The sequence below is a fragment of the Pseudophryne corroboree genome, chromosome 4, assembly GCF_028390025.1.
Source record: "Pseudophryne corroboree isolate aPseCor3 chromosome 4, aPseCor3.hap2, whole genome shotgun sequence".
Taxonomy (NCBI): domain Eukaryota; kingdom Metazoa; phylum Chordata; class Amphibia; order Anura; family Myobatrachidae; genus Pseudophryne; species Pseudophryne corroboree.
The window spans coordinates 894649985-894662622 of NC_086447.1; the positions used below are offsets into that span (position 1 = coordinate 894649985).

The window sequence follows — 12638 nt, forward strand, 5'->3', positions numbered from 1 at the left end:
GTGGATGGTGGAGGGAGCTGGAGGTGCTGTGGGCGGGGGAGTGGGAGCCGCGGGTGGTGTAGGGGGTCTGGATGCACAGCGTGTGGGGGAAGGGTGGGGTGCTGCATGTGGTGTAGGGGAAGGTGCGGAGGTGTGGTGCATTGGGGAGGGGTCTGGAGGCACTGCGGGTACTGTACCTGCCAAAAAGGTAGTTGGAAGGTATGGAGTAAGAGGGCCAGAGGTGACAGGGCCGGAACAGGGGTGACAAGGCCAGGACAGGGGGGACAGGGTCAGAACAGGGGTGACGGGGCCAGGACAGGGGTGACGGGCCAGGACAGGGGGGACGGGGTCAGGACAGGGGCGACGGGGCCAGGACAGAAATGACAGGGACAGGATAGGGGTGACAGGGCCGGGGTAGGGGCGGCAGGACCAGGACAGGGGTGACAGGTCCAGGATAGGGTTGACAGGGCCAGGATAAGGGTGACAGGGCCAGGATAAGGGTGACAGGGCCAGGATAGGGGTGATAGGGCCAGGATAAGGGTGACAGGGCAAGGCCAGGGGTGACAGGGCCAGGAAAGGGTCGACGGGGCCAGGACAGAAATGACAGGGACAGGATAGAGGTGACAGGGCCGGGGTAGGGGCGGCAGGACCAGGACAGGGGTGACAGGGCCAGGATAGGGTTGACAGGGCAAGCACAGGGGTGACAGGGCCAGGATAAGGGTGACAGGGCCAAGATAGGGGTGACAGGGCCAGGATAAGGGTGACAGGGCAAGGCCAGGGGTGACAGGGACATGACAGAACACAGGGCACGGGAGATATTGGTATTAGGGACAAAACAGTGGTGACAGACAGATGTGTCTTACCGGAGTCACTGCTGCTGGGTGCTGCTGTTCCACTCCAACCTGTTGGGATCTGCTGCTGGTGGAGACTTGGCATGGCTGACTCTCTCAGGCTGGAGTCCTGCTTCCTCTGCCTGCCCGCATCCCTCCCCCCCCACTCCTCAGTCACACACCGCAGGACCTCGCACGGCTGCCGGGCAATGTGGTAATGGGAGACTGGTAGTGACTGGCTAGCCCCCAGGAGACGCTGCGGCTGGAGGGAGGAGGGGGTCATAGCATGCACGCGGCGTGGACCTCGCGGCTGTCGGGCACTGTGGTAAGGGGAGACTCGGAGTGACTGGTTAGCCCCCAGGAGACGCTGCGGCTGGAGGGAGGAGGGGGTCATAGCATGCACGCGGCGCGGACCTCACGGCTGTCGGGCACTGTGGTAAGGGGAGACTGGGAGTGACTGGTTAGCCCCCAGGAGACGCTGTGGCTGGAGGGGGTCGGAGCCTGCAAGCAGCGCGGACTTCTGCTGCACTGCCCGCCGGCTAAAGTGTGTGAAGGAGCTGGGCGCACCTCACTGCGGGCGGCAGCGCTGCAGCTAGCAGTGGGGCTGCCGGGGCTGGAGATAACAGAGGCAGTACGGAACCTGCACAGCGGCAGGTGCCCCACAAAACTGCAGCTAAGAAGCGTGGAGTGTGCCAGAAAGTGACGCTCCTCCGTGCCAGAGAGCCCCTGCTGAGTATGCTGATGTGGGGGGTCAAGCACACAGTGAGACGGTGCCCGTCTGTCTGTACGGCATACCCCCTCACACAGCCCCATACCTCCCAACTGTCCTGATTTTCGCGGGACAGTCCCTTTTTTTGGGTCTGTCCCGCTGTCCCACCCGCGGGCCGCAGTGTCCCGCGGTGGGGGGGTGGGCAGTTGGGAAGCTCCTGTACTCGCTGTTCTGCTTAGCAAAGCAGCGGTGAATAGATGCTGTGCGCATAGCGTCTATTTAGTGAAGACAGGAGGAGAGGGGGCATCAGGGGGTACGGATTATGGGGGGGGTCCGGCAGCAGAGCTGGATTAAGGGGGGAGGCAGGGGGTACATACCCCGAGCCCCACAGTTTTAGGGGGCCAACCGGCTGTCCCAGCTCTGAAGCTCCCCCGTCTTTCCAGCAACAGCAGCAGCATTGTGCTACAGTCACACTGCTGCATGTTGGCAGGTCTGTGGTGCTGCTTTATTCTGCCTGTGCGGGTGTGTAGGGGGGAGCGACCACCACCTCTGGATTTACCCCTAGCTGGGGGGTCAAAATACCATTTAAAAAAAATCTATTTCTGGAATTTGCATAAGGGGGCGTGGCCACGCGTCCCACGATTAGGTCACGCCCCGAACCCGCAGCAGGCACAGCAATGAGATAGGGCCACCCTGTCTCAAGTGCCCTGGGCCCCCCGGACTCATAATCCGCCCCTGGGGGCATGCCAGCAGCTCACAAAGCGCTGGGCATGCCCACTCAATGACGAAAATGGGGCGTGGTTTGCGACCGCGGATCCTCCGCGAAGCCACGCCCCTTTTCGTTGATCACGCCCCTTTTTACCACGCGTGTGTCCCTCCTTCTGCCTGAAGAAAGCTGGGAGGTATGCACCCCTGCCTGTGCCATGCCCATACCATCAGCTTCTGCTCCTAGTCTCCTATAGGTTTGCCCAGATCTGTGACTCATTTGACTAACTCCGCCCAGTGTTGTGACTCCGCCCAGCGTTAGCAAATGAGGCACAAAGTCACAGATCTGGCCTAATATATAGGAGATGGGTTCATTCACAGAGGAAAACTTGATTTGTCTACAGTATCTCAGACTGGTTAAATTACCCTGTGCTCCCCATGGTCCCAGACCATTGCAGATGAACCTTACCTCCCAACTTAGAAGAGACAAATCAGCCGAGGGTCTGGGCAGGAAGTGAGCAAAGAACTTTGATGCAAGACCATCTGTGCTTATTCTTTTGGTCGTTTTGGGTTATGTTAATCCCAAAGGGTGGATTTCTAGCGTTCTAGTCCATGTGTATTATAAAAAAAAGTGAGCAGAAACCTGGTTCTTAGCCATGTCCCCTGAGATGGGGGCGACCAATCAGGACTGTAGAGGGCTATAATTAACCAGAGATGGATGGAGAACAGTTCAACACATCTGGAGTCAGGACTTACTGGGGGATTACAGTTCCCACTGGACAGTGAAAGCCATAGAGAAGACATGAAGTTTGATTAGATCTTTGATTTGATCAGATTTGATTAGAGTGAAATGCCCTCATATGCAATCGTAGTAGCTGAAGCACAGCACAAGAGTGCAGTATCTGTGTGTAGACTTTGTTGGTTGTCTGCAGTAGTCACTCTCCACTGTGGTTAATAGGAAAATAGCGGAGGATCACGCCAGTACTGTGAAATGCCTGATCACTTACACTATATTAGGATTGGTGGGTATGAGTGTGCAGCTCAGTTGCCTGGGCATCTGTTGTATTACAAAATTACTATACAGGCCATTACATGATTGTACTACGCAGAAGGCTGATCCAGAGACTCCTGCTTTGTTAACTGCTCTGACCCTGTTGCTGTCTTTATGCCTGACATTTGACCAATCTTTCTGACTGCTTCCTACACTGACCCTGTGCATGGATATGGATCACTCCACCTGTTGTGCTTCCTGCCCTGACCTTGTACCTGATTATGGATGACTCTGCTGCCTGCACTGATCCTGTCCATCCTTGTTTGTCATCTACCCTGACCTTTTTACTGATTATGGATCACTTTCTCTGTCTGCTGACTGCACTGCTCCTGTGCCTGGGTATGAATCACTCTCACTGATTTGCCGCCTGTCCTGACCGTGTACCTATTTAGTGGATCAGTTTCTTTGTCTGCCCCTAGGGACCCTAGTGCCCAGAGACTTCACAGCGCTGCCGGATAGTCTGGAGGGGGCCCAGCCGAAGCATGCACACGGGCCTCCACCTCTCTAGAAACGCCCCTGGGTGTCACCTAACCCCAAGTAAGCAGCAGTGGTAAACTGCTGGGTGAAAAATGTAAACAGAATTGGTGGGGATATCAGCGACCAATGGTGTCATTACAGTGCTAATAATCAAGAAGGAATATATGAAATTAAAAATTAACATAAAAACTTTATATAGGACAAAGTATATAAAAAGCATCAAATTCAACAGACTGTAGGTGGAGCTATACTAAGACAAAAAAATCAGCATAATAAAAGTAAGTTAAAAAAGCGGTATATGAAGAAGAAAAAGAAGAAAAAAATATATATATATAATTATAAATCCAGTAAATAGGAGCACTCACCAGTCTTCATAATATTCTTATTTTATTAGCAGCAAGACATCAAACAGGGGGTGTTTGATGTCTCGCTGCTAATAAAAATAAGAATATTATGAAGACTGGTGAGTGCTCCTATTTACTGGATTTATATTGGCACTGATGGATCATGATGATTTATCATTCTGTGGAAGTCACCCCAGCATTTGTGGATAAGGCCAGAGTGTGGACTGCTTTGGGAATATATATAATTATATATATATATATATATAAAGTTGTATGAGAGATTTTTTTCCCCCTAAAACATAAATCAAAAGATAGGAGGTATGTCTTATATTTTAGAAGGCAGGAGGACACAGTGAGGGAGGTCCAACGCGTTTCATCCTAACACCCCTTGATGAAGTCTATACCATTCGGTTGCTTGGGCACCTGTACACACAGGCAGATGTAGCACTACGGTCCAACCTGATATGTGTGTGAACAGTACAACCAGTACATACAGCTGCATCAAAGTGATTGGTGCATTTGCTTTTATTGCAGATGACCATCTGTAGCCAAAAAACCTACTTGTACCCTGAGAACTGGACTGGCCCTGTACTAAAAATAGGCTGTTTTGCCAAGTTACACCTGAGACCCCCTAGCTGAGAGAGAAATTTTGATTTAAAAATACAGTTATTATGTATGTCACCAAACAAGTAATGTTGTGTTAAATTGGAATTCCATTACCGCCGTTCCGTCATTTTCTAACTAAAGTTCCAATGTAAAACATGAAAAGTCTGACAGGATTTTTCTCTAAATCTCTTTCAAGTTCCGTTGCCAAGTTACCAAATCATTAAAGACAAATCACAAAGATTCATGAAACGCAGCAGCGGATAGAGAGGATTATAAACACATTTCCTCCTTTTTATTTCAGATTAATAATATTAGCACAGGATTACTGCTCCCGGGACTTTCATGTAAGGAAATGGCATGCCAATTGCGGATCAATCGCTTTATTTACACTAATGTCATGTGACCCCTACAGTCATCCTCGCAGTGCACTAAATACTCTAGAATTAATAAATGCTGCTTCATCGCTCAAAAGTCAAGGAACCCTTTGCTGTGTTTTTTTTTATTACTTTATCCCCTGATAGAATAGACCATTGGGAATATATAATGCAAGTGCCCTCTCTGCACTCTCTGTAATAGAGATAAGCAAAGAAATTCTACATGGTGCATAATTTGTTGGATATTAATCATTTTGGAATTGTTGAATCAGATGTCAAAATAAATCACCGGAACTTCCCAGAAAGTGACTTATTCAGCCACCGAATTTGCTAAAAATTGTATTTGTTTATTTTGGAATATTTTTGAAAAATAAACATTTGGGGCTTATTGACATTTGTGCTTCGAACATACAGTATGTAGAAAACGCGTACTTACAGTATGTAGGTAAGTTGAGTTGGATATATCTCAAGACGCTTCCAGTAAAATAAAAAAAAAGTAGTAGCTTTTGTGCTAGGTACATGTCAGGTATATAAATGTGTATATTTATGCCTGGGGATCATGAAGAAGAAGTTGCATTTTCAATATAAAATTTTAATAAAATACAAACACAGCTGTCTGAATTTTTCCCCCCAGTTTCATTGTTAATACAGGTTGAGTCTCCCTTATCCAAAATGCTTGGGACCAGAGGTATTTTGGATATGGGATTTTTCCGTATTTTGGAATAATTGCATACCATAATGAGATATCATGGCGATGGGACCCAAATCTAAGCACAGAATGCATTTATGTTTTATATGCACCTTATACACACAGCCTGAAGGTCATTTTAGACAATATTTTTTATAACTTTGTGCATTAAACAAAGTGTGTCTACATTCACACAATTCATTTATGTTTCATATACACAGCCTGAAGGTCATTTAATACAATATTTTTAATAACTGTGTGTATTAAACAAAGTATGTGTACATTGAGCCTTCAAAAAACAAAAGTTTCACTATCTCACTCTCGCTCAAAAAAGTCCGTATTTCGGAATATTCCGTATTTCGGATATTTGGATATGGGATACTCAACCTGTAAAATGATGCAATTAGAGGGCCACCGCTTGATGTGATATAGCCACAATGATACTGATGTAGGTTCAGCTGTTGACTTCAATATTCAATCTATAAAGAGGGGTGGGTATAATGCATAATAGAGATTTATGACCACTGGAGTGGACAGATTGATTTTATAGTGGGCTGGTAGATACACCCAGTGACCCACAAGGTGGTGTTAGCACCCCCTAGCAGGGGCGTAAATACAGGAAACAATGGAAGGCAGTCGCCTCTTGGTGCCAGGCCCATCCCACAGCCCCTCCCACAGTACCCGGCTCCTATGGGAATAGACTTCTCTTTGAATTCAAACTCTACCCATCCTTTCCTCCTTTCAGCTGTACAGGGGCCACAGGCAGCCGCACAGGTGTACAACCTTATCAGATCACCCGGACCAGCCCTTTTTTAACAAGTCTGGGCCCAGGTAATCAGTAACCCCCTTCTCCATGCTCCTTGAGAGAGTGTTTGTCTGAGTACTGTGGGGACAGGGTGTTGGTAGTGAATGCGAGTTCCCCTGCCCCCAGCATAGTTCTTTTGCAAACATTTTATTAAATAAGCTTTTAAATATATATATATATATATATATATATATATATATATATATATATAAAAAAAACTAGCTGAATACCCGTGCTTCGCTACGGGATGAGGATGGTAAATTAGAATAATAGTTGTTCGTTAATTTACGTTAGTTGGAGATCTAGTATATAGGCATATCTTGCTTCCCTGACCGACTTTGTGTAGTGGTCGGACCCCTTTTTGGTCTCCCAAGTCCTCTTCCCACTATACAACTCTTAGTCTATGACTTCCTGCTGCCTCCATTCCCCCCCTCACATGTTAGTGCCCCTGTGAAATTATCGATTTATTTACAGTTTCTTATATGGCACAGCACATTATGACCCTGCTTCTTACACTATATAACTCTCAGCCTGTGGCTTCCTGCTGCCTCCATTCCCCTCCTCACATCATGTCACTGCCCCTGTCACATGCAGCCCTGTCCTCACTGACACATCACTCATCTCCTGATATACTCTGTGCTGCTGTTGTACTCTGCTCCTCCCACTATATAACTATCAGTGTGTGGCTTCCTGCTACCTCCATTCCCCTCTTCACATTATGTCACTGCCCCTGTCACATGCAGCCCTGTCATCACTGACATATCATACATGTCCTGATATAGTCTGAGCTGCTGGCTCACCCCTAGGGGTGCTAGGGGTGTGTTACACCCACAGTGTTTGTTCCCAGATTGTAAGTCATATGTGTACCAATTTTGGTGTAAATTGCTGCAGGCATTCCGGAGTTATGCTGGAATATACATATACACATATATACACACATACATACATACATACATACATACATACATACATACATACATTTTTTGTGATTTCCTTGGATGGACAGTGACATTTGTAAAACCGGTTCTTACCAAGCACCCGGGACCTAAGGAGAAGCTACCTGCCAAGTTTCAAGATTGTAGGCCTTGTGGTTTAAGAGATTTCGTGATGAGTCAATCAGTGAGTCAATCTCCTTTTTCACCTTTTATATATAGAGTTACCCACTTTTTTTTGAATTAACAATTTGTGTAAAAAAATATTTGATACAGTAGTTAAGTGGTTAAAGGAGAATCCCAGGATGCGTCCACATCTAGTTATGTCCCAAGCCAGCATTTTGGCTCTCCGGTCATAAAGCGGCGCACTTTAATAGTATGCAAAAAGCTGAATATGGATATGAATACTCATTTTTGGAGTAAAAAAAGTTTGTGGGAGAGGATAATATGGGATTTTGGATAGAGCCTATATGTGGAGTAACAGGAAAGGGCAGATTAAAGGGTGAGGCATAGACATTGAACTTGAAGAACAGAGGAGAGGGATATTTTACCAATAGAGTCACAAAGGCTGATGGAGCCACAGGATCGATAGAGTCACAAGACCAATGGAGCCACAAGACCGATGGAGCCACAAGACTGATGGAGTCACAAGACTTATGGAGCTACAAGACCGATGGAGCCACAAGACCGATGGAACAAGGGTTTGGAGGAGGGAGGTGAGTCAATGTTAAATGCTCCTGTGAAGTCAAAGTGTGTAAGAACAGAGAATTTGCCTAAAAGCCAAACTGGAGTAGGTCTAGGAAGGAGTGGGTGGAGAGGAAGGAGGTGATGCACCACGTGCTCAAACAGCTTGGGGTCACATAGCGATGGGATAGTAGTTAGAGAGGGAGGATGAATCAAGAGAGGGTTTCTTAAGAATGTAAGAGACAAAGGTGTACTAGAAGTGTGAAATATGACCAAAGGAGGTAGGAGGTAATTAGGCTAAGGCAGCAGTTGGAGGGTGACAGGGATGAGACACATGGACTTAGCCCCATAGAGGGAAGGATGACAGGATGAGGAATGTTGGGCCCTGGTATGAAGAGTGTGTGGCCGAGATGTTAGGGGAGTTGATGACATTGAGAATTTGGAGCACAATAAGTAGATAGAGGCCTGATAACACCATAATGGGGAAGTGGCAAGTCCTAGGTTGGGTAGAAATATGCAGAACAGCACCCTAACCATGCCCCATTCCAAGAATGTATGCCACTACTGTACATATTGGACACTGTATGCTCCTATTCCCTGTCTCTAGCGGGTGTTCCATGCGTACAGTACATACAGTATCCATGCCCCTTGGGCAGCAAGTACAAGTTACTGTACAGTATGTGCAGCCTAAATTGTGCAGTGGAACAAAGAGGCTTACCAACACTTGTAGCTGGACTTATGTTCAAGCTCTAAACTATGTCCAATGTGTGGATCACAACAGTAGGCAGTAGCAGAATAAGATCAGTACTGGAGAGGGGATACAGGATCCATGTCCTAACATTGGTGTCCACTACCGTGTCCAGGCTTTTTTTTTTTTTTAGCATTAAGATATAACAAAATTTGACACCAGTTTCTGAAAATTTAGAGAAGTCTACAATTTGTCAAAGATTTTATAAGCACAAAATAAAATAGTAATAGGAATAAAGCAAACTCATAATACTGACAAAACCAAGAAACATCAAAACCACTCAACAAAGTGTAAGCGCATTAAGTAAATAACCTTCAACAAGTATAAACCAAATGTACAAATAAATGTGTTTTCCGACCCCGGTATGATAATATACAGTATATAGAACAATTTTAAGAATTCAATATTCAAAACAGAACATCCTCAGTCTTGATAATGTTACTGAAGACGTAAGAAGATTGGAATTCTTGCAAATCTCCGACTTCTATCATGGCCCATGTTCAGGTACCTTGGTTATTAAAATCATGTTTGCTATACAGACATTGCCCTTTTTGGGGGAAAATAAATAGTTTTTCTGGAGATACAGTATATCATAGCTGAGGATATAGGGGGTCATTCCGAGTTGTTCGCTCGTTGCCGATTTTCGCAACGGAGCGGTTAAGGCAAAAATGCGCATGCGCATGGTACGCAGTGCGCATGCGCTAAGTAATTTAGCACAAAACATAGTCGATTTACTCACGTCCGAACAAAGAATTTTCATTGTTGAAGTGATCGGAGTGTGATTGACAGGAAGTGGGTGTTTCTGGGCGGAAACTGACCGTTTTCTGGGAGTGTGCGGAAAAACGCAGGCGTGCCAGGATAAAACGCGGGAGTGTCTGGAGAAACGGGGGAGTGGCTGGCCGAACGCAGGGCGTGTTTGTGACGTCAAACCAGGAACGAAACGGGCTGAGCTGATCGCAGTGTAGGAGTAAGTCTCGAGCTACTCAGAAACTGCTAAGAATTTTCTATTCGCAATTCTGCTAATCTTTCGTTCGCAATTCTGCTATGCTAAGATACACTCCCAGAGGGCGGCGGCCTAGCATGTGCAATGCTGCTAAAATCTGCTAGCGAGCGAACAACTTGGAATGAGGGCCATAATCTGTACCGTGTACAACCAGGGCCAGCTCTACCATTAGGCAGTTTTGGGCAGCAGCCTAGGGCACCAGGATCTGGGGGCACCACTGAGTCTTCCCATCACAAAATTAAGGATGTCTCTGAAAGAAACATCATTGTTGAACTTAATGCAAGTGGTGGCTGTGGAACTTATAAGTCACACTTTCATCTGAAGGACTTGGATGGTGGTGGTTTGGGGCAGCAGGCTGAAGTTTTGCCTATGGTGCCAAGAAAACTTGCACCGTCCATGTGTACAACTATGTCATATTTAATATCCACACATTCCCTATACTGTATGTTTGGATATGCACTGTAATGCTAAAGATGTAGTGCCATTAATAAATGAAAAAAGGTTTGCTCACCCTAGCGTTAATGAGGGGTGCTCTCCAGAACCATGGTCTGTCTCCTAACAGCTCACGTTGTCACTTGGTTGAAAAGATCCCCTGAAAGAGAACATAGTCAATATATTACAACAAGCCGCAAATCACATTTAATAAACAACCATTCAAACAGGTTCACAGGGAATCCACATTGTTCAAAAGTCCTATGGAGTTAGCTGATTTCCTGGCGCTATAGGAACTCAAGACGTTGACAGCAAGTAATGACCGATTGGCCCATTGCACATTACCCTCTTGACTCTTCACAGGTATGATTAGTATTTATCCTAAGGATTTATCCCAAGGATTGCTAAATTCCCCGCTGATGTTCTTTCAACCTCGTCTACTGGAACTTTATCTTCTAATCAGCAAAATAATATTTTCAAGCAGCGATTTGCTCCAATGAGCAATTAGGAAAGCCTTTCTCCTTGTACTACCAGGGTTGTTGGTCTGCTAACTCACCTGTCCTAAAATTCCTTGAAGTATTTAAAAGCTTGATCTGACCAATGTTACTTTCTTCAAAATAGTTACAAAATAAATACAAAACAAACAGTTTACAGAAATTGCAGATAGACAACATCTTTTCCCGAGGGTTTCCTTAACGCACTGATTGGATCAGTAATATATATTTTTTTAAAACTCATTTCACAATCCTGCATCAGTGTTCATCATTTTGTGGAGGACAAATAATACCTTGTATTCTGAGAAAACTATTTCTAATCCAAGTCTAGAATGTACATTTTTACCAGTTTATGGTTACATTTTGAAAAAAAATAAAAAATATATATTTATGGGTTTATTTACTAAAGGTTGGATTTATTCAATGATGTGTCTTTGCTTGATTTTTCATTGATTTTTCAAATCAGAGATTTACTAAAGGAACCTACTGAAAAATCGACCAAAACAATTATTCCCGACCAAAATCAAATAACAGAAGAAAAAAAATTATTGTTGTTTCCCCATAGGTGGCTATAGTATCTCCACAACTGCTAAAGGTCAGTTTTTGAACCAACCAAAAACCGACCTCAAGCTTTATTTCGGATTTATTTCCCCCCCCCCCCCCCCAAGAATATAACAGCTGCCTAAGGTGCAATCAGGGATATTGATGGACTAATTAGGGAGTCAGGGAGATTGCTCTATTTCAGGGAGTCTCCTGCAGAATGCGGGAGGGTAGGCAATTATGCTGTAGACCTGCTTGTGGCAGTCGAGTTTGCATGAAGAACTGCACAGATCACTATGGAGAATGAGATCAGTGAATTAAATAGTTACAAAATTGTAAAAAAATAAAAATAAAAGTAATGTGGGGTCCCCCCCAAGAGCATAATCAGCTCCACACCTTTGAGCCTGGTGAAGGGTACTGGAAAAACTGGGGGACCAGATGTTGGTCTTCTGCCAATTCTCCAGTACCAGATTGGGATCAGAAGTTCAAGACTGGTTTTTGGGGGTGACCCCGTGCTATTTTATTTCTTTTTTTACTCATAGTGATCTGTGCAGTGCTTCCACCTGGATGGGTTTCACAACATTTTGTCGCTTCAATTTTCCATCAGGTTTGAACTCAAAGATCAAAATTGATGGCATGTAGAAATACAAAATCCAACGTCGGGTTTCGATCAAACTTGAAACCAGAGAGATGATAAATATGCAGATTTTTGATCTAAAACCGACCTTCAGTAAATATACCCAGAAAATCTGTTTTTTAATAGTTCTACAGAAAAAAGTTTGGAAAATGTTTATATAATTTGGATTGCTATACCATACGTAACAGCTGAAGGTCTTCGGGGGAATATAATATAGTAGTGACACTGGCGCATTTATAATGGGTGTTGCGTGTGCGGTGCACACGGGCCCCCCGGGGTCCATACCGCACACCCTGCACCAATTATGTTTAGTACTTACCCTCCGGAGTCCTGTGGCGCGGCAGCAATGATGCAGAAATCACTGGGAAAATGGCTCTGCGCCATTTTCCCGGAGATCTGCGCATGTGCCCTAGGCTCTGGGACAGCACTAGGGTCCCCAGAGTCTCTGCGCCGCTGGCTAGAGAGGAGGGGTCCCAGACGGAGCCTGCACACAGGCCCACAGTAGTATTGCCCCCAGTACTGTACCCCCTGTAGAGTTGTGTCCCCAGTAGTATTGCCACAAGTACTATGCCCCCTGTAGAGTAGTGTCCACAGTAGTAT

General features: G+C 45.6%; 1 protein-coding gene across 2 annotated transcripts in view; it reads right to left on the reverse strand.

Moving 5' to 3' along the window:
• Positions 1–12638, reverse strand: part of LRFN2 (leucine rich repeat and fibronectin type III domain containing 2) — a 746523-nt gene that overhangs the window by 414802 nt on the left and 319083 nt on the right. For both annotated transcript variants that reach the window (XM_063918893.1, XM_063918894.1), the window contains exon 2: positions 10447–10527. The gene's annotated coding sequence lies outside the window, so the exon portion shown is untranslated. The remainder of the gene's footprint in view (positions 1–10446; positions 10528–12638) is intronic.